Source organism: Ornithorhynchus anatinus, chromosome 19 (assembly GCF_004115215.2).
Source record: "Ornithorhynchus anatinus isolate Pmale09 chromosome 19, mOrnAna1.pri.v4, whole genome shotgun sequence".
Classification (NCBI taxonomy): Eukaryota; Metazoa; Chordata; class Mammalia; order Monotremata; family Ornithorhynchidae; genus Ornithorhynchus; species Ornithorhynchus anatinus.
The window spans coordinates 13450954-13478899 of record NC_041746.1 but is presented as its reverse complement, the minus strand read 5'-3'; the positions used below and the strand labels follow the sequence as shown (position 1 = coordinate 13478899).

Here is a 27946-nt window from a genome sequence, read left to right as displayed (position 1 = left end):
ACCTTAACTATACAGTACTCTCCCACGCAGCTAGTACAATGCTTTGCACAGTAAACATTCAATAAAGACCATTGTTTAGTTGAGCCTCTGGCCCGTGGATGCCCCCTCTGTGGCTGCAGACCTTGAAAGTCTATCTGCATAGTTCAGAGGGGACCCCAACTGCACTGAGCACATTGCAGCTCTGACTGTAGACATGAACAGAGTGCACCCAGTTTGAAAGAGGGAATTAACATTTCAGAGGATCCAAATTCTGAAACTGGTAGGAGGATCTAGAGAAGTTCAGCACCTCACATTTTTGTTTAAGTGCTTTTTTCAGGTTATCCTGGTTAAAAGATTAATCACTTTATTTTTAATAAAGAATATGGTAGCATGCGGTGAAGTGGTCTGAGCTTATTGGAATTTAGTCATCCGCAGGACCCCTCCTGTCAGTGACCCCAGGTAGAGTTGCTTGCTGACTTTTTAAACATTTTCTATGAAATATCCATTGAACTTTTAGGAAAGTAAATCCTTTTCAGGGAAGAAGTTGAGGAAAAAAAGAAAGTATAATGGTACAGTAGCTAAGTGACCAGCAGGAAACCCTAAGATGGAAGTTCTAATCTTGCCTTTCCTACTCAGTTGCTGTGCGACCCGTGTCTCTCAGTGCCTCCCTTCTCCAAACTGTGAAAATGAGCATGGAATGCACTTCTACCCATCTCAGATAGTAAATACAAGACACATCTCTTGTATTGAGAAGCAGCGTGGCCTAGTAGATAGAGCACAGGCCTGGGTGTCAGAAGGACCTGTCTTCTATTCCCAGCTCTGCCACTTGGGTACTGTGTGATCTTGGGCAAGTCATTTCACTTCTCTGTACCTCAGTTCCCTCATTTGTAAAATGAAGATTAAAAGCATGAGCCCCACGTGGGACATGGACTGTGTCCAACCTGAATAGCTTATGTCTACCCCACTGCTTAGTACAGTGCCTGGCACAGAGTAATTGATTAATAAATATCTTAAAAAAAACTCTGTAGAGGTAGGATTTTTCTGGGTAGACCTGCCAATAAGTCCGAAGAATTGAGTACTTACTATGTGCTAAGCCCTTGGGAGAGTACATATGACAGGAGTGGGGCTGGGGAGGAGTGAGGGAGTGGCATAAGGGGTGTGAAGTGGTTGGATGGAGGGAGGTGAGGGAGGGTGCTGGAGAAGAAGGGCAGGGATGGGTTGATTAATTTGAAGTAGCTGAAGCACTTGTCTCTACCAGATAAGTGCTCTTCAGCCTTTTCTTTTTGGTTGTTACCTGCTCCTTTAAATCTCTTGCCGTCTTTGGTTTTTTAAATTTGTCACAAACTTCCTGTTTGGGGCCTGCTTCAAGTGTAAAAGCGCACTTTAAAACATTCATTTTGAGAGAGCTCATAAGCTTTTACTTCACCTGTTATCCAAATAAAAGTTTTTGTCTTTTTATTTCTTCCCCCCCTCCCTTTCATTGAAATCCTTTATCATTCTCTTCCTGGACCACTTGGTTCAACACAGGAGAGGCATCCACTCCGACCCAGTCTCCTCTCAGTTACTTTTAGCAGTATCCTTGTGCCTGTGGGTCCTTAGGAGCTGGGGTGGACCCTCAAAGTCATCTTGTATCTCCTCATGGAGATCCCAGAAGAGTGTGATTAAGTTCTCCTAGCAGGCAGGGCCAATTCATGCATTGCTGGGCCTCTAGCTGAGGCTTGCAGGGCCTCTTGGGCAGTGGTGAAGTCCCTTGAGTGCAGGAGTGACCGGAGGAGCTGCTGCTTCTCTCCCCTATCTTTCATCCTTTACTTGCTTTTGGAGGGGCACAATGTGTATCCCATAGGCCTCTGGGCATATGTCCTCTGAGGGAGTTCAGTCGTGGTATCTAGGCATCAACAGATACTTTACTGACTTCTTGGGCCTTTGCATGCCAGGTTTGGTCTTCATCTTTGTCAAGACAGGTGATTGCAGCCCCTTTCTTTGGGGTAATTTTGGGCCACCAAAATAATTTACTACCTTACACTGACAATTCGACATCTGTCTCGGTTTCCCTCTTTCCCCCACTATCCCATTCCTCACTCCCTGAGGCCCTGAAATGCCTTCTGCTTTCTTTGCAGTGAAAGGTCAGTGAAGCAAAGGAAAATCTGTAGTATCTTGAAACATGACATAATCATTGGTTGCCCTCTCCGAGGGTTCATGGCACTGGAATTCTGAAATAGAGTGGGTCTAGTGTGGCACTGCTCTGGGATGGGGTCTGCTCTAGACTTGGGCAGTTCCTGGTCCAGAGGGGTTCCATTCCTGCTTCCCCTAAGATCGTATTTTGTTTGGGATTTGATTAAATATCAAGACTTTCAAAATGGAAATCACCGTCCACATAGGAAAACATCCCTCTAGACTATAAGCTCGTTTTGGGCAGGGAATGTCTGTTTATTGTTATACCCCCCCCAATGGCCTAGTACAATACTGTGCACACAGTAAGCACTCAATAAATATGATTGAATCTATTGCACTCATTAGTTTATTACAGCAAAGAAAATGTAGCATGGTGAAGGGAAAGGAGTATTGAGTTTATCTATATTGGGTCCTGACAGTGAATTTTTTTCTTCACTTTCCCTCTGTGGGCTTCTGTCAGGTTTTCCATCTGTAATCCCTCCCCATACCCTAGGGATGTTGTGAGACAAATAAATTGGAGTCTTTTCAGTCAATAATTAAAAGCAGCTTTTGTTTGCCTGAATGCAGGTATATATTACTCCTCTAAAATCTCTTAAGAATCTACAAATGTTTCTGGTGTGTTTAAATTTATTATGTGGCTGGCGAGTGCTCTGCATAAAAGTGCTTTATACTGTCTTTGGAGCTGGTGATGAAGATAATTTAAGAGATCCTTAGTATCTTTCTCTTTATTTACCCTTAGACGCTGGCTCCAGAGGATATGCTGAAAAGCCAACCTGCATTATACAGTAACAGGTAACATTTTGTTTGTAAAATCTACCTGTTTAGATGCATTGAGGGAAGAGTGTTAAAACAGAGATGCTAGAGCAATCTGAGGTGAGAAATGAAAGTACAAACAGTACAGTAATATTTTGGTCATGGAGCCCCACAAGTGGATTTTGGGGACCCTTTTCCCTGAAAAATATTAATACTAGCTAAAATTGTAATGTCAGTGGATCAGGAGATTGGAATTGAATTCCTTCTCAAGCAAATCAGTCAGTGGTATTTATTGAGCATATACTGTGTACTAAGCACTTGGAAGAGTACAGTTCAATTCTAAACTGCAGTATAAGTGGATACTATAGTTTGAGGCTTCTGACTTCAGTTTTTTCATCTACAAAATGGACATGATATAGTCTTAAGTCCTTCTCCCTCACAGGATTGGTAGAAAAGTACCTCAGAGTTGCAAGCTGACTTCAGTCTTTAAGCTAAAAGGTTTACTTTGGTGCAGTGCAATTTTGATGCATTGGTAACAGTACCAGCAGGGATGATAAAGTGCCAGTTTGTAGTTTTGGTCTTTTGGGGAATGTATGAAGGTGTTTTGTTTAGTTTTGACGTGCAGACTTTTTCTGCTTTCCTTTTCGTGACCAGTTAATATACTCAGTTTCTCTTTAATTGTTCTCTGCTCCATTATCTCTTGAAAGTGTACTCTGGCTACATCACTTATGCAATTTACCCAAAGGACGTTTTATGGCATTAAAGTTTCTAAATGTTTTCATAATTCTCTCGAATGTATTTATTATGTGATAAAAGGTGTGTTGTATATGCTGTTTTTACGTGGCTGTGAATTTGTAAAGTATATTTTACCTAGAAATAATACAGAAGTGTAAATCTGATTTTAATACACAAATTGCAGTTATGTCTTTTGTTCAGTGCTAACTCTCTGAAAAGCATCATACAAAGTCCCGAGGAAAGATTCAAGAATGTTTCCTCAGATACGGTTCCTTGGACCCTAGTGAGTCCACAGTCTTAAGTGCTTAGTATAGTGCTTTGCACACAGTAGGCGCTCAGTAAATACAATTGAATGAATGAATGAATGAATCTTAAAAGGGAGAACCAGGCCACAGACACGCAGGGAAAGAAGCAGTGGAGCAAACATAGCAAAAACCAGTAAGTCAACAACATTAAAAGCAACAGTACCTTGCTGTTTAAAGGAACAGTGTTGAGGCTCCTCACCTCCCCTAGCAGGGCTGTCCCTATTTCAACAGTCACAACCTTCCTGCGTTCTAACTTTAAGAAGGGTCCCTTTTGTCCACCCCACTCCTGGGATGGTGGTTAAGAAGCAGCGTAGCTTAGTTGAAAGACCACGGGCTTGGGAGTCAGAGGTCGTGGGTTCTAATCCCAGCTCCGCCGCTTATCAGCTGTGTGACTTTGGATAAGTCAGTTGACTTCTCTGTGCTTCAGTTACCTCCTCTGTAAAATGGGGATAAAGACTGAGAGCCCCACGGGGGACAACCCGATTACCTTGTATCTACCCCTGTGCTTAGAACAGTGCTTGGCACATAGTAAGCACTGAACAAATGCCATTATTATTATTATTATTATTATTAAAAGGAGGAGGAACCTCCTGACAGAAGCCTGGGCAGCGTGGCTACAGCCTCAATTCCAGCAGATGTAACACTACATGTGGAACTTCAGAATTCTTTAGATAAGGTCACCTGCCTCTGAGGTTGCAACTTTTATCCTTTTCATACACTTTTAGAGAAGGCATTTCTATCACTTAGTGATTCCTTTTAATACTTGGGAATAAAGCAGTACTCCTCCTCAGATAAAGTTAAAGGGGCACAGAGAGGGTAAGAGTCCTGTTTTCAGGTGCTCAGAACATTGAGGGTAATTCACTATGCTTCTAGACTTTTGGGACTGAAAACAAATTATACTTGTCCCGTGTGCCTCCTTTCAGTGTTTTGTGTTCTTAAGGATATATGGAGTGTGGACATTTTAATTACTGAGAAAAGTGAAACTGGGGATTTCAGTTGTTCCCATGACATCATGTAATTAAGAGTTGGGGCTTTCAGAATTGCTGATTTTACCTGGTTTTAGTTCTTTGGGGAAGATCCTAAATGAACCACTCTTGATAGAGGTAATAAGAGGAATATAAATAGTACTTGGGGCTTGATCAATACATTTCCATACTGGAATCTCACAACCAGATCATGAAACAACCAGATCATGAACTGGTTTTTAGAGGGGTACGAGGGGGAGTGAAAAGGAAAACACAAATTAGAAAGACCATAACATGAAAAATGTGTAATTTGTAAAGAAGCTGTCTTCTTTTTGCAGTGTCTCCACCGCCCCTCAGTTGTATTTCCCCAGCCATAATAAGGTGATCTTTCACTTCCTAAGCAGTTCAAGCTTGTTCTTCTGCTGTGGCTACTCAAAGGCCTGATCATAAACAGGGCTCTCCCCTAAGGGTGAGAAGTAGAGATTCTTATATTCCTGGTGCAGAAGAGGGTGTTTGTGTGTGTATAATATACAATTGTGTTTTACTTAAGTTTTCCTCTCATAATTCCACAGATGTGTTATTGAAGGACCCTGAATTATGAGAAAATAGTGTAACAGTGACCATTGATTCAGTGGAAAATAATGGCTTAGGGAGTGGTTGGTTCAGAGGTACCACCATTTTTCAATTCACAGTTCTATGTTGTTATGTTCACCATTAGCGAATGCTTTTAAACCCTTGCCCCTCAATCTTATTATAGTGTATTATAAACAGTAAAGTTGCAAAAATCACAAGGAAACCCAGAGTTCTGTAAGGGGCAGTACAGTAAGGTAGAGGTTAGAAAGTCACCTTGACTACTGACACACACGTATACAACTGTTCTTTTCAGCACTGATTCTACTTGCCCTAATTTATGGATTGGTATACTCAGAAGAGACTGCTAAAGGGAGAACATTCTCTAATTTTTTTCATTGTGTTATATCCAAATCAGGTAATGAAAACACATTCTGGTTTATATGCCTAGTCTCTATTCTTCATATCTTTTGTGAATATGCTCACCGGGAACAGTGTTGTGTATTCCACTTTCCTACTTAGGCTTTTAGACCTTTCTGATCATTTGTAACATTTGGGAAGACGATGTTACCTTGTCCGTAGCTGCCCAGTAAATCAGGTGGTGATGACATGCCCCCGTGTCCTTCCCCACCACTTGAGTGAAGTTGTCCTGCTTTTTTTGCTGCTGCTAGTGATAGTTAAAGAACTGCCAATTAAGGTGAACCAGGCGAACCACGGCACTCTGACTAAAGCTAATCATGGGCAGAATATATGTTAAAAATTTCATCCTTGAATAGGGCCTGTCTCTGTTTTGAAGTCTGCCTCTTGGCAAATCTTTGGAAGCTTTTGTTCAAAGAGAATAACTTTTTCCCGATGGCTGCCCACCAGGCTGATCTGTCTGCTTCAGTGTTCTCTGTGTTCTACTCTGATGCCACATTGGTGTGATGCCACTTTTCTTCATGATGGCTTTACATAGTTGATTCTGTCCTTTCAACTTGCATGTGCTCCATTTCAGTTCACCACACTGCAGCTACTTAGGTATTCTATCGTCGTCCATTCTCCTCACATATCCACCCATTGGAGCTGTGTTGATCTAGGCCTGCCATCAGTGCTGGTAAACGGATTGTCTTCTCAAGATCTTATGCTGATCTTGGCCTTTCATTTGATGTTGCATGTGGATGTGTTTTCTGGAGTAGGATCAGGTTTCTCTGCCATATAGAAGGTAGGCACCACAGCAAACTTTTAGCTTGGAATGGAGCTTGATGCCCCATTTGTTGTTGCTATAATATGTTAGTTCCCTACTTCATTGTTTGTCTATCCCAGTGTGTGGTTGACTGCCTAGGTAGCAGAGGTTGGGGACAGCGTTAAATTCTGATTTGCCAATTAAATTTTTTTGTTGTTATGTAGGGTTTTCTGGGCTTAGGCCAGCATCTACCTTGAACTTTCTTTAGCAAAGCTAACGCACACGAGCATTCAATTAACAACCAAGGTGAAGGAATGGATCATGAATTATGATGGTGTGTTGAATAAATGGTGTGAATCCCAAAAAAGTTTTTACAGCATTCATTTCCTAACACCTGTGGATTACTTAATACAGTGACTGTTATTTATGCATTCTAGAAATGTGTTCTGTTCGGCTATTTATCAGTATTTGTCCATGGCGTAGTGGATAGAGTACGGGCCTGGGAGTCAGAAGGTCAGGGGTTCTAATCGCGGCTCCTCCACTTTCCTCTCTGTGTGACCTTGGGCAAGTCACTTCACTTCTGAACCTGTTACCTCATCTGTAAAAAGGGGATTGAGACTGTGAGCTCCATATGGAACAGGGACTGTGCCCAACCCGATTTGCTTATATCCATCCTAGCATTTAGTATGGTGCCTCACACATAGTAAGCACTTAACAGATACCATTATTATTATTGTTGTTATTATAAGGTGCTTTATAGTAGTCAGTTTAATGTAAACATTGAGAACCCCATAGTACCCCGCATCAGTATCCTGAATCATCTGATTGTTCTGCCAAATGTATGAAGTAGATATGAGGTCCCCAGGCTTAGTGGAAAAGGATTTGCTTATAATCTGCATAATTTTGAGTTTAAATAAATTGGTGTTGTCAGTATCTTGAAATTTTTTGTCCCCCATTTCTTCTAACAGATCCAGATCCCAATAGCAGATCCCAATCCTGGTACTCAACAGGTGTGAGAGTCAAACAACTGAGGTCTGTGGGTTAGGAAACCAAGGTCGCTCTTAGTAGAACACTAACTGAAACAGAGCAATTGTTGGTAGTTTGCCATTGAAGGTGACAAAAAGGAGGGTTCTGTTTGTTTATTCAGCTTCTGTATTTCTGGAACTTTCTTCTGGGTGGGCCCCTTTTTTGGAGAACATATTTTAAATGGTGTTTTTTAAGTGCTTACTAAGTGCCAGGCACTGTACGCAGTCCATGGCCCACATGGAGCTTATAGTCTTAATCCCCATTTTGCAGATGGGGTAACTGAGGCCCAGAGAAGTTAAGTGACTAGCCCAAGGTCGCATAGCAGACAGTAGCAGTGCTGGGATTTGAACCCAGGTCCATCAGACTCCCAGACCCATGCTCTATCCACTAGGTGATGCTTCTTCTCAAGGCTTGAGAACTTGAGAAGGCCTAGATTTAAGGCTTGGATCTTTAAAAGCTTTTGGCTCCTTCACTTGATCAGCCTAGGCCCTTCTCTTGAATTCCCGTGTGCACTATATAGTTTATGTATTCCATTTAAGTTCCTAGGCTTCTGTATGTAGCACTAGTTTGGGCAGTGGTGGCTTGTAATCAGATGTAGAAGGTTTAGACACTATTGATATGCTAAATTGCCTCTACTTTATAATTCCTCCTCCGCCTCCATTTTTTGAGGGGGAAATAAAATATTTTTGTAAGCAGTGATGGCTGGGCGGCAGGCGTAGAAAAAGGAGAAGGGTCTGAACACTGATAAGCCAAAGATACAGATTTGGGTCTGGTAGGGTGGGAAGAAGAGAAGGATTAGAAGGGAGATAGCTGCAGATGAGGCTGTTAATTCATCGAAGGCCTATTGTATGCAGCACTTCTCATCCTTTTTGGCTCCTTGGTGTTTTTTTCCTGCTCCTCTTATTGCTAGACCCAATTTCCCACCTTATAGTCCCCTGTTTTGGGTCCCAAAAATTTTTGCAAATTGAGCCAATCAAGTGAGTAAATACAGTGGATAAGGGCCCATTAAGCTTTCCTGAATAGCTTTTCCTGTACTCATTTGTAAAGAAAATGGAATAGAAAGCTAAATTCACCTCTAGTCTAGGTCCAGGGCCTACTTCAGAGATAAGGATCGGAGGAGAGAAGGAACTTTGATTCTGTGGAGGTGAGAGAGGTTAATTTGAGAAAGGGGAGGTAACTGGCAAGAAGGAAAAGGTTTGGCTCAGCTCAATAACTACCCCTAATTTCACCCATTTCACTTTGAGGGGTGTGGAATGAAAGGCCTTTTCAGTTTCCCTTCTAACCTGTCTGCTTCGAGTGGAGGAGCGTAGAATTTTATTTATAGGAAGGAAGAGAGCAAAGGAAGCTCACGGAGCTAGGAAGACTAACCGATTGAATGCTTTCTCAAATATTCAGTTTAACTTGATTAAAACTGCCAAGCTCTAGGCATTGTCACTTTGGCAAGTCAGTGGTTCAGCCCTGGCAAACTCCCCGTTAGCGGAACTTGATTATGGGACTGTTCATTTACAGAGACCTGAATTTCTGAATCCCTTCAAGTCTGTTCTAACCAGTGTATAACATACTAGTTTAGAGGAAGATTACTGTATTCTCCAGATCTGATGTGCCGTTTAGGGTTTGAGATTATGGGAAGATTGAGAAGTTTGTTTTTCTTGCTAAATAGCAGATCCTTAGGTGGGAATAGACCTTGAAAGATTATTTAGCGTGTTTTCCTGCCTCTAGGAAAGATCCCACTCAGAACATAGTGGAAAGATTATTGTCTCCTATTCTTAAGGCCCTCCTTGTCAGGAGATCATACTTTCTCCTCAGACACCTGTCACAGTGGCACAACTTTGCATTCTTCCTGGTAATGGACTAGTGGTGACAGAGGCGGTCACCTTTGGACTAGTGGTGGCCATGCTTGAGGAGCCAGAGGAAGATAGGCCAGAGGCCTTCTGACCACCCTGGCAGTGCAGAACCCAGATCCTTTGGTAGCCACCTCCTGGTTCACCCCAGTTGGGCCCCTCCACCGCCCCTCTTCCACCAAGCTTCTCCAGGGCAGCTCTTTCCCTGGCCCTTAGGGAGGACGGATGTCCCACTATTGAGAAGCATGCAGAGGAGTTTCTGGTAATCAGCCAACATCTGTACTCTTGATAATGTAGTAGATCTAATCTCAATTCCCCTTGCTGCCGTTTCTCTAAGGGCCCAATGGAGATGAAGGAGAAGGTGGGCTTATTAGAGAAGCAACATGGCTTGGTGGCAGGAGCACGGGTTTGGGAGTCAGAGGACGTGGGTTCGAATCCCTGCTCCGCCACTTGTCTAGTCTGTGACCTTGAGCAAGTCACTTAACTGCAGCCTGGTGAGGACAAGTTAAATGGCAGCGGGGCCGGGGCCGGGGCGGAGAAGAAGAGGGAGAGAAGGCACCAGTGCAGCAGGAAAGGGAAGTTAATTGCTCAAGAGCATATTGTGTGCTAAGCACTTACTTAGATCTGTAATTTATTTTAATGTCTATTTCTCCCTATAGACTGGAAACTCCTTGTGGGAAGGGAATGCAACTTTCATTCAGTCGTATTTATTGAACACTTCCTGTGTGCAGAGCACTGTACTAAGTGCTTGGGATAGAACAACACAGAAATAAAGAGAGACGATCCCTGCCCACAAGGAACTCTCAGGATTGGGTGGGGAGAGGCAGACATCAGTACAAATACACAGACTTCAATGTAAATAAATAAAATTACCATTACACTGTACTCTCCCAAGGGCTTATTAGAGTACCTGAATTGTACATTCCAAGCACTTAGTACAGTGCTCTGCACATAGTAAGTGCTTAGTAAATACGATTGAATGAATGAATGAATGCAGACAGTAAGCTCTCAGTAAATACAGTTGATCGAAAGCACTACATTAGGCAGTAGGGTAGAAATAGAAGCAGCATGTCCTAGTGAGAAGAGCACGAGACTGGAAGTCAGAGGACCTGGGTTCTCATCCTGGTGGCTCTGCCACTTCTCTACTGCGTGACCATGGGCCAGTCATTTAGCTTCTCTGTGCCTCAGTTGCTTCATCTGTAAAATGAGGATTAAATCCTCCTCCCTCTGACTTAGTCTTTGAGCCCCAGAAGGGACAGGACTGTGTCCAGTCTGATGATCCTGTATCCAACCCAGCACTTAGTATAATGCCTGATACACAGAAAGCACTTAACGAGTACGATTAAAAAAAAAGAAGAGTAAGAGAAGCCTTGGGCAAGTCATCTAACTTTTCTGGGCCTCAGTTTCCTTATCTGTAAAATGGGGACTAAATGACTGTCCTCTGTCCTACTTAGACTGTGAGTCCCATGTAAGAGAGAGACTATATCCATCCTGATTATCTTGTATCTACCCCAGCCCTTACTACGGTGCCTGTCACATAGTTAACAAATAACAGTTTTCGGTAATTATTGTGGAATTTCATTTGCCTTTTACCTTCCCCTCTCTTTCTGCCTTTCCTTTCCTTCTTCTCCTCCTTTCTCATCATTCTTTTCCTGCTTCTTAACCTCCTTTCCCCCTTCCCCTTTCTCCCTCTCACCCCCTTAAAGCCCTTTGAAAACCTGGTGCGCGCGCACACACACACACATACACATACGCACACACGCACCCAATTGCAGTGAACTAGAGGAGAGGAAAGGAAATTGCTTTCTTCATTGTACTGCCCTTGCAGTCCAGTGGTGGCATTATTTGGTTTAGCATGAAAGGAAGCCACACACCACACAGATAATTATACAGTCATAGATTTTCCTCGTTTTCCCCACATACTGCCCCACAGACATAGACCTTTCCCCATATGCTTATCGACCAGCTCGTACACTCTCACCTCCCCGCAAACAGATACCCATTCCTCCTGAAACAGTCATGTTGCACGTGTGCTTATATACATATTCAGGTACATGTGCACACACGTGGGATCCCAAGGCAACGTGCTCACAAACCAAGAAGAAACAATCACATATTTCATCTATGTTGCCAACCCCCTGCCCACATCCTCCCTCTGGCCTGGAACTCCCTTTCTCTTCACATATGACAGTCCATCATGGTCCTCTCCTTCAAAACCCTCCTAAAATCACATCTCTTCCAAGAAGGTTTCCCTAACTAAGCTGTCATTTCACCTACTCTCTCTCCCTTCTGAATCACCTAAGCTCTTGAATCCATCCCCTCTAAGCACTTGATATTTACCCCACAATCAGGCCCAGAGCACTTTTGTACATCCTTAATCTATTATAGCGTGTTTCTCCTGCTCTGTGGTATTGTACTCTCTCAAGCACTTAGTACAGTGCTCTGCACATAGTACATGCTAAATTAATTGATTAATTGACTGCAAGTTGACAGATACTCCCAAGGACACAGACACCCACACACACACTCATAGAAGGACAAGAGAGAAAAAAAAGAGTACTGGGAAACAATAGAGAGGAAGAGAAAATAGAAAGGTTGAGAGAATGAGATGGGCATAGTCTGTTTACCCCAAGATTGAACATTACCACAAATTCCAGGTCTACATTTGGGGCTTGGGTTTTGGAACCAGTGTTTGTGTTTTACTGTAATTTCAGTTTATTCAACTCAAGCTGCTACTTTGCAAATGATACTTTCAAGCCTCCTAAACTGGCTTTCAAAAGGCCTAAGCTCATCATTAGCAGTATGATATTAGTGAAATTTAGGATGTGTGGCCTAATTTGGGGTCCACTTTATCAGCTTGGCTGGAGTCCTGCTGTTTAGGCAGTTGTGGAATCCACCTTGTCAGTCGCAACATAGCCCGGGTATTGTTTCCTATTGGATGCAGAGTTGTGGCTCTCATTTTGCAGGATCAGGGATCTAAGTTAGTATCAAAAAGAGCTCTTCCTGACTCGTATGTACTTGGAGACCCTTGGACTGATTTCAGAAGGGTTCTCTTGCCCTGGCATTTTTTTTTAAAAAAAGGATAGCTATGGATCTGCCTGAGATGATTTAGGCCCAGACTATCTGAAGGCAGGGTCGTGGACTACACAACCTCAGGGAATACTTTTGCAACTTGAAGATTTTAATTTTTATTCATGTGCTGTGACTGGGTTTACGAGATGGCCGGGCTCTTTCTTGTTGCCACTCCATGTGGAGTCTTCCGGTGTTCGTTTTATTACATTTTGCACAAATGCAGTCCTTTACCAGTCAGTTGGGAATATCAGTCTCTTTTTGTATCACATGCTTCATAAATGATTCATGAAAGGAATCAATACAGCGTATTTCTGTTCCAGATCTAATATGATCTAATATGTGCTAGACCCTAATAAGATTATGTGAATCTAATATAATTTTCCTCTAAAACACAAATACTGCACCACTTTTAATTGTAGGGACTGAATTCAATTATTCATTGAAAATTAGATTCTCAGCAAACTTAATTTTGACCTGTATTGCAAGCCATCTAGGCCCTGGGCAATTAAAATAAATAAATAAAACAAATCAATGCCCTTATAGTTTCCCTTGGCCATTTTTACCGTAAAAATAATCAAGGACATATATCAACTTCTCACCAAAAAATACTGACATAAAGGTAAAGGTACATGAGACAAAAGAAGAAATCCAGTTTGATCCTTTGAGGTGGTTCTTTTGCTCAGAACCGTTATCTTCGGAAGGGCCCAAATTAAAGGTGTCTCTCACTGGTTTCAGATGAACCTTCCGGAATTGAAAGGAACTGATCCGTGTCTAGATAGATCTTCTTCCTGGTGCCTAGTGCCTAAGAATCCAACCATGGGATCTCGTTTCCAGACGCAAGCAACTAGTTTGGCTCAAGCAGGCAGCCAGGGAGCTTGCGTTGGATGAGAGGAAGAGTTGCAGAGTCTGCTTTGATCTCCCTGTAGAAGAGCCCTACAAGGACTAGGCCCAGTGTGTGATTCATGAACCTCACTAGGTCAGCCAGACACCTTACCTGAATTTGGTCATATTTCAGTGGTCTTGAATGAGTCCCCTCTGGGTACCCCCCAAATTTGGGGTGGAGTAACCTTCCACTGCACCCAGAACATTGCTGAACATGAAGAATGATTTTGCATATACAGCAGGTTACCGAGACGCTAACTCTCAGCAGCAAACGGAAACCCCATTGTGAGTGTGGGAAACGATCATAAGTGTGGGGCAGAACTCTCCTGCTGAAAATGAGGTTTTCTCAGTTTGTAGTATTCATTGAGTGCCTGTTGGGTACCACCTTCTCTCATAAGCGCTTGGGAGAGTGCAATAGAATTAGAAGACGTTTTCCCTTTCTCAGGGGAAGACAAGTAGGAAAAAGATGGAAAAGGGTATGTGAACACAAGTTAGTGCTTAAATAATTGGGATTGTAAGATAGGTGCATTAGTGCTGCTGGAAGTTATGTGCTTCAGTGACATTTGGGGAGATGTAAGCGGAGGAGGTGAGAAGTAAGTTTGGGAAAGCCTCTGGAAGAGATGTGATTTCAGGAGGGCTTTGATGATTGGGAGAACTGTAGTCTGTTGGGTTTTAAGGGGAAGTGAGGTTCATACATGGGGAAGAGCATGAGGAGGAGGTTGGCAGCAGTAGAGGCAAGAACAAGGCACAGTGAGTAGGTTGGCTTGAGAGGAAGAAAGCATGTGTGCTGGAGATGGAGTGGGAGAATCGAGTGGATAAGTAAGAGGTAGAGAGCGGATTGAGTGCCTTAAAGCCAGTAGTCAGGGGTGTCTGTTTGATGTGGAGAGGAATGGGTTTTTGAGGAGTAGGGAGAAGTGTGCAGAGTGACATTTTTGGAAAAAGGAGTAGAGAATCAGAGTGAAGTATGGACTGGAGAGGGGAGAGACTGGCAGCAGGGAGGGCTGCGAGAGGGCACTTGCAGTAGTCGAGTCAGAATGTGACAGGTGCTTTGGCCAGCGTGGTGGCCGTTTGGATTTAGAGGAAGGAAAATGCCGAGGAGGAAAAACCGACGTGCCTTGGGGACAGATTGAATATAGGCGTTGAACGAGAGGGAGGAATCCAGTCGAGTGCCAGTGTTGCAGGTCTCAGAGACAGAGAGGGCGGTTGTGTTGTCAACTGTACTGGGAAAGTTAGATGGAGGACAGAATGTGGGAGGGAAAATGAGGCATTCATTTTGGAACTTATCGAGCTTGGGGTGCTGGCAAGTCATTTTTGTAGAGGTATCTTGGAGGCGGGAAGAAATGTGAGATTGCCGAGAAAGAGAGAGGTCAGATCTAGTGAGGTAGATGGGCGAGTTGAGAGTCACCTCCGTAGAGTTGATAGTTGCAGCAAAGCCCTGGGAGAGAATCAATCAATCGGCGGTATTTATTGAGCGCTTACTGTGTGCAGAGCACTCTGCTGAGTGCTTGGGGGGTTACGAACTCCCCAAGGGACTGAGTATCGAGTGGGATCCAGAAGGTGATAACAACCTTGGTAGACTTTAAGCATTTCTCCAGAGTCGTAGGGCGGGAACTCCTGACACCCTCCCTTCTCCACACACTCACTCCAGAGCCTTTGAATTAACCTCCCACACATCCCTTCTCAGCTGCAGAACTTGGCAACGGAAGCCAAAACAGAAGGCTGGATGTTTCAAATAAAACTGTCCTGGATGGGGACAATCGAATACAGGACAAGTGGCCATTTTATCCACTGGTCTTGCTTTTTGCCACTGTCTGCTGGAGGGAAGAATAGTTGTCGGAGGGGAACCTCTTGAAATTTGAGCTTATTATTATGATATCTCTTAAGCGCTTAGTCTGTGCCAGGCACTATACTGAGCGCTGGGGTGGATACAGCAAATTGGGTTGTACACAGTCCTTGTTCCACGTGGGGCTCACACTCTCCATCCCCATTTTACAGATGGGGTAACTGAGGCCTAGAGAAGTGAAGTAGCTTGTCCAAGGTCACACAGCCAACAAGTGGAAGAGCTGGGATTTGAACCCATGACCTTCTGTCTTCCAGACCCACGTTCTTTCCACTGTACCATGCTACTGGGCATTGGGGATAACCAGGAAAGAGGTTGTCTCCCTGGGACGGTGTCTTCATGACTGATTCTAAGTCTCTCTTGCTCTGAAACATACAACCAGCGCACAAGTAAGAGGGGTGTGGGAAGCAAAGGGTAGAGGACTGTGAGAATGGATCAGTTTAATTCAAAGCCATATGTATCTTAGCCAAGTTTTATTATTCATCACTTTATTAAAAAGCAGATTTGAATTTCCCTGTCTCCCTCTACTCGTAGGGGTGAGAGTCAATGAAAAGACCTCAAAGTTGCCAATAGGAAAAGAAGAAAGCCAGTGGCCTGGATAATCTATAGATGGAGTCAGTGGAACTCAGGTCAAATTTGCCTTATGTCAAAACACCGGATTTGGTCCTCAGCCACTCACTGGCTGTACTCTCCCATAGGACTTGCTCATAAGGCAAAAGTGAAGAGACTGCACTTTGACATAATCCATTCTGTATTGATTCAGCCATCAGAGAGCCTCCAGAGCCATGACACATTATACCCAGGCAGTGGAGGGACAGCTGTAGAAGGGCGCTGAAGCTTTAAGGTTGACTGTCTCTGGAGCGTACTTTTTATGGTTGGGCAACTTAACTTCTTTGTGCCTCAGTTACCTCCTCTGTAAAATGAGGATAAAGACTGTGAGCCCCACGTGGGACAACCCGATTACCCTGTATCTACCCCAGGGCTTAGAACAGTGCTTGGCACATAGTAAGCGCTTAACAAATACCATCATCATTATTATTATTATTATTATTATTATTATAAGTATTAAGAGGAGGCCACACTGCTCCTGTCCCCCATATGGCCCCTGTGAAATGACTAAAGGAAAATTAGCTGCATGTAGGTTTTCAGATGAGCAGCTTTCACTAGAGATGAAGCCAGTGTGCTTTATATAGTTAATAAAATTCCAAATAGCTACAGGGAGCATTCAGGGAATGCAGGCCCCAAGAACTCTTTTAAATACTGTTTCTTGAGGAATAACCAATAGGACGGTTGCCCTCAAACATGGTCATGCATTTTAGTGCACTAATATAGGGTTTTATTTTTGTTTTCTTCTGTCCCTCGACTTTGGGTCCTCAGCTGGTGCCACATTGGCAAATCCTGGGGTCTCAGTCATTGGATTTTTTGAGCACCATCTTTGTGCAGAGCATTGTGCTAAGTGCTTGACAACGGAATTAGCAGATATGTTCCCTGCCCATAATGAGCTTACAGTCTAGAAGGGGAGATAGACATTACTATGAATAAGTAAGTAATTTGTAGTACATAAAGATATGTACATAAGTTCTGTGGGGTTGGGGGCAGGGCAAAGGTCACGGTCTCACTCATGTTTCAATTTCTAAGGTTGGAGCAGACCCCCTTCTGCGCCTGAGAATTCCAGGTTTTTTGTACCTTTCCTTTTTCACAGTTTTAAGGTCAAGGACGTTACCCAAAAGCGGCCCTGTCTGCCTCTGATGACCACATAGCCCAGGCACGCTCTGACTTACCTTTTCCATAAAATACCCATCCCCAGCTGATTCCGAGGGGCAACTGGGGAGAGTCAGGGGGAGAGGTTTGAAGGGATGGGCGAAAAGGGTGGATATGGGGAAAGAGAAAAGGAGTAGTGGAAACTTTTCTTAACTCCTGCAATGTCAGAACAACTTTGGCCAGCAACTTATGTGTGGATTATCACCTCTGTGAATTAGTCATCCAAGAATTTTAAGTTATAGACAGTCACTGAGGCCATTAGCTGTTGTAGCTGTTTCAGAGACCACTGAACCATTGGAATAGCTTGGGGGGACACCAGCAGTCGAACTCTATCTGTGACCCTGGTGCTGGAGGGAAACGACATTTGCTCTCCGCTTACTACCATTTCCAAGTTGGAAGTGTAATATGAGAGCCTTCTTTGTCCTTAGATCTAAAGTTGCTTGATGCTTAGTTTAATGATGGCAATGTCATGCTCCCAATTAAAACCTCTGTTGGAATGGCATGGGGAGAAGTTACGTGGTCTTTTGGAGGTGGTAGCGATCATTTAAATGATTTTTAATAGGAGAATGTGAAGGACCTTGCAAAGGTCATTAAACACAATTAAGACCTTACAGAAATGGCTCAGTAGATGAGCTTTTGAGCTTCAACTTGTATCTATCCCAGCGCTTAGAACGGTGCTTGACCCATAGTAAGAATTTTATAAATACTGTAGAAAGGATGATTTTAATACCTCTTGATATTGCAGGATGACTGAAAGGCCCCCATTCAAATTCTTCTTAGACTATTTTAGAGGAAAGTTCTTTTGCTCTTCCTAAATTCAATTCATCGCCTGCAGTAGGAACTAACATCATTACTTCATTACTAATATAGTTGGTTTAGACTGACTCTTTGAGAACTTCTTGATGACAATCTTAAGATTAAAGGTGGTACACAATGCTTTAAACCCCTTTGGTGGCAGCAGGAGTGATTTTATTTTCCTCGAGAGCAGGAGTTAGTGGTTTTTTTTACTAAGGTTATATGTTCCCCAGGTTCCCCAGGTCATCTCCTGGACCTTCCTCGGCACTTCTTCCCTCCCAGCCTCTGAAAATCTGCAAAGATGCCAAAAGGGAAGCAAAGTGGCTTTGTTTGGTACTCCTAGAGGGTGAAGAAGTGATAGAAGAGAAAGAGGCAGGAGGATGGGAGAAGCCGGTGAGGGCTAATTGTGTGGATTGCTCCAGATTGGTTTCCTTATCCGGAAAAGATCAGAAGAGACTTTACCATTTAAGTGTGATTTCAGAATAGTTGTCCACTTGTCTTTTGACCTACTGTTTCTCAAAGCAGTATCCACAGTGATTCTTGAGATGGCAACCGAGGGCTAATTCTGGATTACTCCAGATTGGTTTCCTCATTGGGAAAAGATCAGAAGAGACTTTACCATTTATATTTGATTTCAGAATAGTTGTCCACTCGTCTTTTGACCTACTGTTTCTCAAAGCGGTATCCACAGAGATCCTTGAGATGGCAACCAGCCCCAAGCAGAGGCACCTCTGATCTTGGACTCTAGGTCAATCTGGGTCTTAGATCTCACTTTCAGTTGGTTTGGGGGAAATCTCTAATATTGTTTTAAATAAGAAGGAGTAACTCAAGCGTGAGGCCTGCTGCTCTTTTCTGTGTCCGGAACAAAACTGAAAAGATTTACCATCCCTACTAGTGTGGATATAGTGAGGAAACTATTAAGTAATCTCACTGTGATGACGCCAGCTTTCTCTCTTAGCTCTAGTATCTCCTCTGGAGGCGAAAACAGGTTAGAGGTGTGAAGAATTATACGGAATCGTTATTCACTCTTGAAATGAAGGCATATTCTGCCTTTAAACAAACTGACTAATTTCAGGAAACTGTGCAGGTATGAAATGGAAGTTCAGTTGTGACTACTGACTCCTGTGTCATTTCTAATTTTGACTATCGCCTCTTTATTTGACCTTGAGCCACGGAACCCTCCATCTCAGAGTCCTTTGGGTATATGGGATTGTTCTGGGTTCGATGGGTAGGCAGTCCCTGGCCTCAGAGAGATCCTCACCTAGAGGAGAAGAGTTGTGTTTGCGATTGACAGAAAGTTGACGCTGATGGTAATGTCGATGACATCGCCTCATAAACAGTAGCCAAGCCCTGGCCCAGTCTTAAAGTCTTTGGGCCCCAAAACCTCCAGGAAAGAATGGGTCCTTGTACCGGTGATTTGCATAGTACAATTTACACTCCCTTGTCCTTGCCGGTCAGGTCCCCTTTGGAGCAGTGGGTGCAATAAAAGTGCAAAATCCACATATATGGCTAGTTGTGGCTCATGACCAGAAGGCAGTTGGCAGTATAGCCTTTGCGGCCTTATTTGAACATCTACTGTCCAGAGATCAATTTAAAAAAGCTCGTATAATGAAAAACAAAACAAAATGGACAAGTGACTACCAAAGAGAGGTAAAACCCATTTTGTTTGATTATTATCTCAGCTAGCCTCAGGCCCAATTAGATTGGGTAATTGGCTGCATGTTAAATGGGAAACTCATCAACGGAAGTATAGCACAGATAGGTAGGTGTGGAGGTGAAGAGATTAAAGAGAGTTGATTGTAATTAGGCTTGAAGTTTATTCTAGAACCCGATAAATGTCCTTGGGCCCTGAAGATAGAGCAGGGGAATAACCAAAAGACTGCAAGAGTCAAGAGTCCTAGTGCATCTTCTGGAAAGAAAGCACAATTAAATACTTAGTGATTGAGTAGAGAGATGCTAAAGGTTCTAGGGTCAGTAATTTGAAACATAGCTATTTTGGCCCTCCATGTGGAGTCTGGAGGCTTTTTCTCTTCCCCCACCTTTGAACAGTTTGAAAAGGCTGCAGTACCGTCATAGATTGTGAGTGAACCCCCTGAGGGACGGGGTCCCTGTCCAATTCCCACCTGTCTACTCTTTTCCAGCGCTTAGTTTAGTGTCCTGCATGCAGTTGCCGCCTAATAAATATTCTGACTACTATTACTATGGCAGAACAGACCAATGTAAGACTGGCAGTGTGGTGAAGTTGGAGCCACACTCCATGAGGGCACCCGCAGTTCCACACCCTGGACTCTTCTTGTCCTCTTCCACCCTCCCACTTCCCCCCTTTTCTGTGAACTTCCCCTTCCCTTTTAGCAGAAGTGGGAGCAGATTGGTATGGATTGAATTCCCTGTACTCTTTGTGTGGGGGTCATGGTGGGGAGTCCCCTGGGAGATAGGGTGCAGCTGACCCGCCTGGACTGGCTCCTGCGGAGTGAAGTCACTCCCAGCCCATCCTGAGGCTATGGCCTACTGCTCTGTACATATAATGGACTCTTGGGTTTTTAAAAATGGTCTTGGGGGTCAGAGAAATAACTAACTGGGAGATGCCCTGAAAGAGAAGAGCAAGGAAAACTGGAACTTGTACAGGGAGGGGTGCAGAAGAACAGATGTGAAAGAGCTAGCAGGCGAGAGAAGGGTCTCTCAATGAACAGGCAGAGGTTCAAGCACAACCAAGCCCGAGTGGGTAAGTAGTTTGTCTAGGGAAGTGGTCAAACAGTTTAGTGTAGTCTCTTCCTTAGATTTTCCCCAACAGGTTATCTGCATGCATTAATTCAGCTGCTTAAAGGACCTGACCCTGATGCCCTTTACATCTTTTTAATTGTTTTTCCCATTGTAAATCACACTCTGTGAGCAGATAAGTTATTTAGGACCAACAGGTTCTGATAACTGATCTCTGGCTTCCAACTATTTTCTATTCGTGATCATCTGAATGTGCTTCACAGGTACTTTTTGGCTGTTTTCACATCTCTGTGTTCCTATCCATCACCCACCCCCAGGGTTTCTCTAGCTTTCCAAGTCTTCAAACCCCATCTCCCTGCCAAAATAGTTGCTTACCCTCACTCCTTTTCTCCTAAGCAGAATTCCCACCTGGGCCTACTCTCCTCTCTCTCTACTTGGTAGAGCTGATTCATGCTGAGGACCCATTTCTTTCTCTCTCTTCCATTCTTCCCCATGTATGGTGTGGCTGAGGATTCCAGTGACGTGACTGGCGACCTCACACACATTTCAACACCGTACTTTGGTTTGTAGCTTTACCAGGTATCTTTAGAACCCCATGCTACTAGCAATTCTAACTTTGCCCAAGGGGAAGAACTCCCCTGCTCTTGTCTGTTGCAGGTTGGTATGACCACCTTGATTTGAGCAGTGCCCGGCTCTGTTGTATTTTACATTTATGGGAAATAATAATAATGATGATATTAAGCACTTATTATGTGTTGAGGACTGTTCTGAGGGCTGGGGTAGATCCAGGCTAATCAGGTTGGACCCAGTCCCTGTCCCTCATGGGTCTCACAGTCTTAATCCCCATTTTACAGATGAGATAACTGAGGCACAAAGAAGTTAAGTGACTTGCCCAAGGTCACCCAGATGTCGAATGGCGGAGCCAGGATTAGAACCCATATACTTCTGACTCCCAGGCCCGTGCTCTATCAACTAGGCCATGCTGCTTCTCTTAGAGCAACTGCTTGGGTGACCTGCTGTCATCCATCTCCTGGAGCTGAGTTGATATAGGTGAATTGCTTGTTTACTAGCACACGAGTTGATTCTACAGCAGTGTTGTTGGTAATCCTGTCATGGCAGTTTTTCGGTGACCACCAGTGGTATTTATTGAGTGATTAATTTGTGCAGAGCACTGTACTAAGTGCTTGGGAGAGTACAGTAAAGTAGTGTAGGTAGACAAGATCTCTGTCCCCAAGGACTTTCAGACTATAGTTCCCTGTCTGCTCTGTGACCTTGGGCCAGTCACTTCACTTCTCTGGGCCTCAGGTACCTCATCTGTAAAATGGGGATTGAGACTTGAGCCCCATATGGGACAGGGACTGAATCCAACCAGCATGTAGAACAGTGCCTGGCACATAGTAAGCGTTTAACAAATGCCATAATTATTATTATTATGGGGGAATTAAATTAGTTAGTGGTATCTTCATCACCCTGATTTATTCCCTTTGTTCATCCTTCTTTCCGGCTCCACAGTACTTATGTACGTATAAGTAATTTAATGTCTGTGTCCCCCTCTAGACTGTAAGCTAGTTGTGGGCAGGAAGTGTGTCTGTTTATATTATACTCTCCTAAGATCTTAGTACAGTGTTCTGCACACAGTAAGCCCTCAGTAAATACAATTGAATATTGAGCGCTTACTATGTGCAGAGCACTGTATTAAGCACTTGGGAGAGTACAATACAACAGAATTAGTGGACCCAATCCAGAAGCTGAATGTGATATCCGTGGTAGGCCAAAGTCTTGCAGCCTAGGAGAATTTTGGGCATTACCCTTATGTTATGGTTTGGTTAAGAATATGATGCCATGTTCCCCACCAAATGCCAAGATTGCCTTTTATGTAACCAGAGAGCTCTTAAGAATCATTTAACTTCAATGTGAGAAACACATCTTTAGGTGTTTCCAGTGACAGAATAAAAGTCCCCCTCATTCCAGAGCTAGGAATCCAGGATCTCAGAAAGGAAATTGGTTTGGCAGGCATGGTTGTAAGGATCTGAGGCAGAGAGGGCCCTTTGAGGGAAAGCAGCGTAAGGGGAAAGAGTAAGTCTCTGCTCTGTAAACTCATTGGCTTGGCTCTCACACATGCTGTTGGTATTTCCTTCTAAAACAGGATCATTTGTTATGGAGAAATAGAGACTCCCCAGAGGGCTATTTAGCAGGGATTAATCAGACATGGCTGAGAGTTACCTGCCCTTTTTAGTGCCCTTTAAATGCTCAGAAAAATCTAGCTTTCATTGCATTTTACTTCCATTTCAAAGGCCCCTTGGCAGTTCTCTCCCCCAAAACACATAGCCTGGACCACCGGATTGGGAGTTGAGGGTTCTCCACTTAGTCCCACTATGTCACACATCTGGCTAGGTCGTGGATCTTGGCTCAGTTCCCTTTCTCTAAAATGGAGATGTTCAGTTCTGTCATTGCATTTTTCTCAGGAATGCTGTGAGGAAAAGATGTGACAGTTTTGCTATTTCATTACAGGGTTTTGCCATATTTTAAGAAATAGAGGTCTCTAGGTTTCCACTTAAGTTGCTCCCATCTTAGGACCCACTCCCTTCTCCCCAAACCCCTAGATTCTCCTCAGTCAACCTAGCCAGGTTGTGGAGCAGAGGCTGAGGGGCAGAGCATCAGTAGCCAAAACAAGTAGGAAGAGAAACTGCTGCCGTGGTCACTGTGTCCCCGGATTCATGCCTTTGAGGCTGATTTTAGCACTTGTGCCAGTGGATTCTATTAAATGCAGTGAGGATCCTGCACATACATCAGAAGCTTTTAGCCAACCTACATCTGCTAGTAGTAGTATTATTTATTAAGCGCTTATCATGTGCACAGCACTGTACTAAGCCCTGGAAGAGAATAAACAGGTGGGATGCAGACACAGTCCTTATCCCTCGGGGGGTACTCACAATCTAAATGTTTAAGTGGAGAGAGGGAATCGGAGACAGAAACATCAGGGGTGATGAAACATTAAAATACAACCCAAACTAACACACAAAGCAAAGTCTCGGCGGCTATGTAGGGTGCCAGGACCGAAAGCCTTGGAAGAGAGTGAGCTTGGGGTTGGGGGTTATCTGTGAATTCATCTTAGAGTTCAGGGAGGGGCATGAGAGGTCCTGCCTCTACCCTGCCATATGCCCCTAGCCCCCTTCACCATCATCATTATCAAAGCATTTATTTAGCATTAACTTTGAGCAGAACATTGTGCACTATGCATTGGGTTGTATAGTAGGAGGCAAGTGGGTGCAAATTGCCAGACTAGGCAAAATAGTTAAAGCTTCCATACAAATGATAAAAAATTATACACGCTTGCTGCAAGGGTGTCGGGGGTGTGGGGGAGCTTATGAGATAAAAAGCCCAGGAAGTGGGCAATTAATTGGGGAACATCTCTTGGTTAAGGGGGATTTTAGAGGGCTTTGAGGGACGGAAGGAAGTGGTTTGGCGGAGTTGAACGGGGAGGGAATTCTGGATGGTGGGGCCGAGTGTTAGTAGTAGGGTCAGGGCAGGGAGAGTCACAAACCAGGTATAGTGAGACAGTAAGCGAGGAAGATGCAAAGAGGGCAAGCTGGAGTGTAATGGGAGAAGAGAGCAAGTATATATGTATGCGTGTGGGTATAGATAGATATATTTAGAGAGAGAGAGTGAGGAAGCTGAAGCTACGTGGTGTAGTGGATAGAGCCTGGGGCTGGGAGTCAAGGTCCTGGGTTCTAATCCGGGCTCCGCCACTTGTCTGTGCTTTGTGACCTTGGCCAAGTCACTTCATTTCTCTGTGCCTCAGGCACCTCATCTGTAAATGGGGATTAATCAATCAATCTATTTAGCATGTACTATTTGCAGAACACTGTGCTAAGTGCCTGGGAGAGTGCAACAGAATTAATATGTTCCCTGCCCAAAACGAACTCACAGTCTCGAGGATTGAGAACATGAGTCCCAAGTAGGACATAGACTCTGTCCAACCTGATTGTCTTGAATCTATCCCAGTGCTTAGAACAGTGCCTGGCACATAATAAATGCTTAACAAATACCATTGTAAAAAAGGTAGTCAGGATCCTCTGCAAGCATAGTTACAGTCATTCTAGAGCCCCTGACCCACGAGTCAGTCATTCGTGGGTTATTGTGTAGTCATTGTTGCTGGAAGGTGGCTTTTGGGGGTGTAGGCCAAAGCCCTCCTCTATGTGGCAACCACCTAGGTATTTGGGTCTTACTCTCCATCCATGGCCACCTTAAGGCTGTGAACCTTAGGACAAAGAGATTGTCCTGGGGAAAGTGAGCCAACTCCCCCATCTGGCCTCTGTGGGCATCGTTGACTCCTGGCATTGTCACCGTTTTGTCTCCTCGGAGTCCAAATGTGTTATTTGCCTGCTGGCCGCTCTCCAAAACTAGGTTTAGAACAATTGGCAAACAGTGAAAAAATGGATTTTCAAGGGAGAACTCCCTTTTCCTCAATTCTCACTCCTTAACAAAAGCCCGTTCCAAAAATCCAAATGCTTTGACTGCCTATTCTGCCCCTTTCCTCTTCAGCGTAATCCCTGTGATCATCTAATTTCAGTATCCAAGTTGGTTGGAGGGTACTGGGTCCAACGACTCTTTACTGGGTTCTGGGGGAGTCATGGAGAATGGAACCCCGCTCTCAACGGGGAGGTAGAACAGTTATGCGATTAGCTATAAAAACACAGTGACAGAGGTACTCGTATGGGCCTGAGTGGGGGTGAAGTAGTTTCGAGCCGTTGAATTTGGGCTTGAGTTGGTCAGTTGGTGAGTGTTCGTGGGGCAATTTCCTTTTCACATTAAGCAAGCCTGATGGTGTGCAGACGGAGTCTCAACTTCCCTACCCTCTCCGGGCTTCCCTGGGGGTATTGGGCTTAGCCAGCTACAGTTAACTGGATGATCACAGCCAGGCTGCAGGGTAGAGTTTGCCAAAGGGTTGGGGGGACTTCAGGAGAAAAATTTTGGCTACTGAAGAGAGCAGTCAGTCAGTGGTATATATTGGGTGCTTATTGTGTACAGGGCACTACCCTAAGCTTTTGAGAGAGTAGAGTACTATAGGTAGGCTGGATCCCTGCTCTCAAGGAGTTTACAATCTCATGGGGGGAGTAAATTACAGATAGGAGAAGCAACAGATTATAAGGATATTAATTCAGTCATATTTATTGAGCGCTTACTGTGTGCAGAGCACTGTACTAAGTGCTTGGGAGACTACAGTACAACAATAAAAAGACACATTCCCTGCCCACAATGAGCTTTCAGTCTCTGGAGGGCGGGGAGACAGACATCAGTATAAAGAAATTACAGATATGTACATGAGTGCAATGGAGCTGGGAGGGGGAAGAACAAAGGGAGCAAATCAGGGCGATGCAGAAGGGAGTGGGAGAAGAGGAAAGGGGGGCTTGTCAGGGAAGGCCTTTTGGAGGAAATGTGCCTTCAGAAAAGCTCTGAAGAGGGGGAGAGTAATTGTCTGTTGGATTTGAGGAGGGAGGGCGTTCCAGGCCAGAGGCAGGATGTGGGCGAGGGGTCAGCAGCGAGAGAGACAAGACCGAGACACAGTGAGAAGGTTGGCATTAGAGGAGCAAAGTGTGGGCTGGGTTGTAGTAGAATAGCGAGGTGAGGTAGGAAGGGGCAAGGTAATTGAGGGCTTTAAAGCCAATGGTCAGGAATTTTTGTTTGATGCAGAGGTGGATGGGCAACCACTGGAGTTTTTTGAGAAGTAAGGTGACATTTCCTGAACATCTTTATAGAAAAATGATCCAGGCAGCAGAGTGAAGTATGAACTGGAGTGGGGAGAGACAGGAGGCTGGGAAGTCAGCAGGGCTGATGCAGTATTCCAGGCGGGTTAGGATGAGTGATTGTGTTAAGATATGTATATAAGTATGTGTTTATTTAAGTGCTCTGGTGGTGAGGTTGGGGTGGGTATCAAAGTGCTTAGGGCATATGGAGTCAAGTTCATAGTGCATATAGAAGAGAGGGAGCAGAGGGTGGGGGAAGGAGAGAAACAGCGTGGCTTAATGGAAAGAGGATGGGCTTGGGAGTCAGAGGTCATGGGTTCTAATCCTGGCTCTGCCACTTGTCAGCTGTGTGACTTTGGGCAAATCCCCTAACCTCTCTGTGCCTATTACCTCATTTGTAAAATGGAGATTGACTGTGAGCCTCACCTGGGACAACTTGATAACCTTACATCTCCCCCAGTGCTTAGAACAGTACTTGGCACATAGTAAGCGCTTAACAAATACCATTATAGTAATTATTATTATTATTATTAATGAGAGGTTTGTTGTGGAAGAGGTCCTGGAGGAGATATGATTTTAGTTGGCTCTTAATGATGGGGAGAGTGGTGGTTGGACAGATATGACACATCAGGCATGATTTCCCTAAAATCTCACCTCCCTCCCCCTCCTCTCCTGCTCCTCTCCCTGTCTCCTGCTCCTTCTTCAACTCTCCCATCTTTCCCAGCAGGCTCTGTAGAGGAGATCTACCTTCTCTCTAAATTTATGCCCTCCGACTGTGCATCTGACCTCATTCCCTTGCACCTTTTCAGAACACTTGCCCTCTTCCTCTCTTCCCTCTGTAACTGCCATCTTCAACAGTTCACTCTCCTATGGCTTCTTTCCCACTGCTTTCAAACATGTCCATGCCTCCCCTGTCCTAAAAAAAGAACCCTTGACCCCATGGCTCCCTCTAGTTATCACCACCCCATCTCCCTCTTACCATTACTTTTCAATCTCCTTGAGTGAGTTGTCTACTCCCGCTGCCTCAAATTCCTCTCCTCCAATTCTTTCCTAGACACCCCTCTAATCTGGCTTTTGTCCCCTTCACTCCACAGAAACTGCCCTCTCCAGGGTCACACATGATATCCTTCTTGCTGAGTCCAATGACGTCTACTCCATCCTGATCCTCCTTGACCTCTCAGCTGCCTTTGATACTGTGAACCATCTCCTTCTCCTGAAGCATTATCCAACCTTGGCTTCACTGACGCTGTTCCCTCCTGGTTCTCCTATCCCTCTGGCCACTCATTCTCAGTCTCTTTCATAGGCTTCTCCTCTGCCTCCCACCTCCAACTGTGGGTGTCCCTCGAGGTTCAGTTCTGGACCCCTTTCTATTCTCCATGTACACCCACTCCCTTCACTCACATGACTTCAACTGTCTCCTCTATGCGGGTGATACCCAAATCTACATCGCCAGCCCTGATCTCTCTCTTCCTTTCTGCAGTCTTACATTTCCTCTTGGCTTTCAAGACATCTCTACTTGGTTGTCTGTCCTGCCGTCACTTCAAATTTAACATGTCTAAAACAGAACTCTTCATCTTCCCACCCAAACCCTGTCCTCCCACTGACGTTCCCATCACTGTAGAC

The 27946-nt window shown here is 44.3% G+C and overlaps 1 protein-coding gene across 8 annotated transcripts in view; it reads left to right on the top strand.

The window, feature by feature from the left end:
- The window catches only part of TRERF1 (transcriptional regulating factor 1), a 200339-nt gene that overhangs the window by 90422 nt on the left and 81971 nt on the right, over positions 1 to 27946 (top strand). For all 8 annotated transcript variants that reach the window (XM_029047078.2, XM_029047086.2, XM_029047088.2 and 5 more), the window contains one exon: positions 2891 to 2943. The gene's annotated coding sequence lies outside the window, so the exon portion shown is untranslated. The remainder of the gene's footprint in view (positions 1 to 2890; positions 2944 to 27946) is intronic.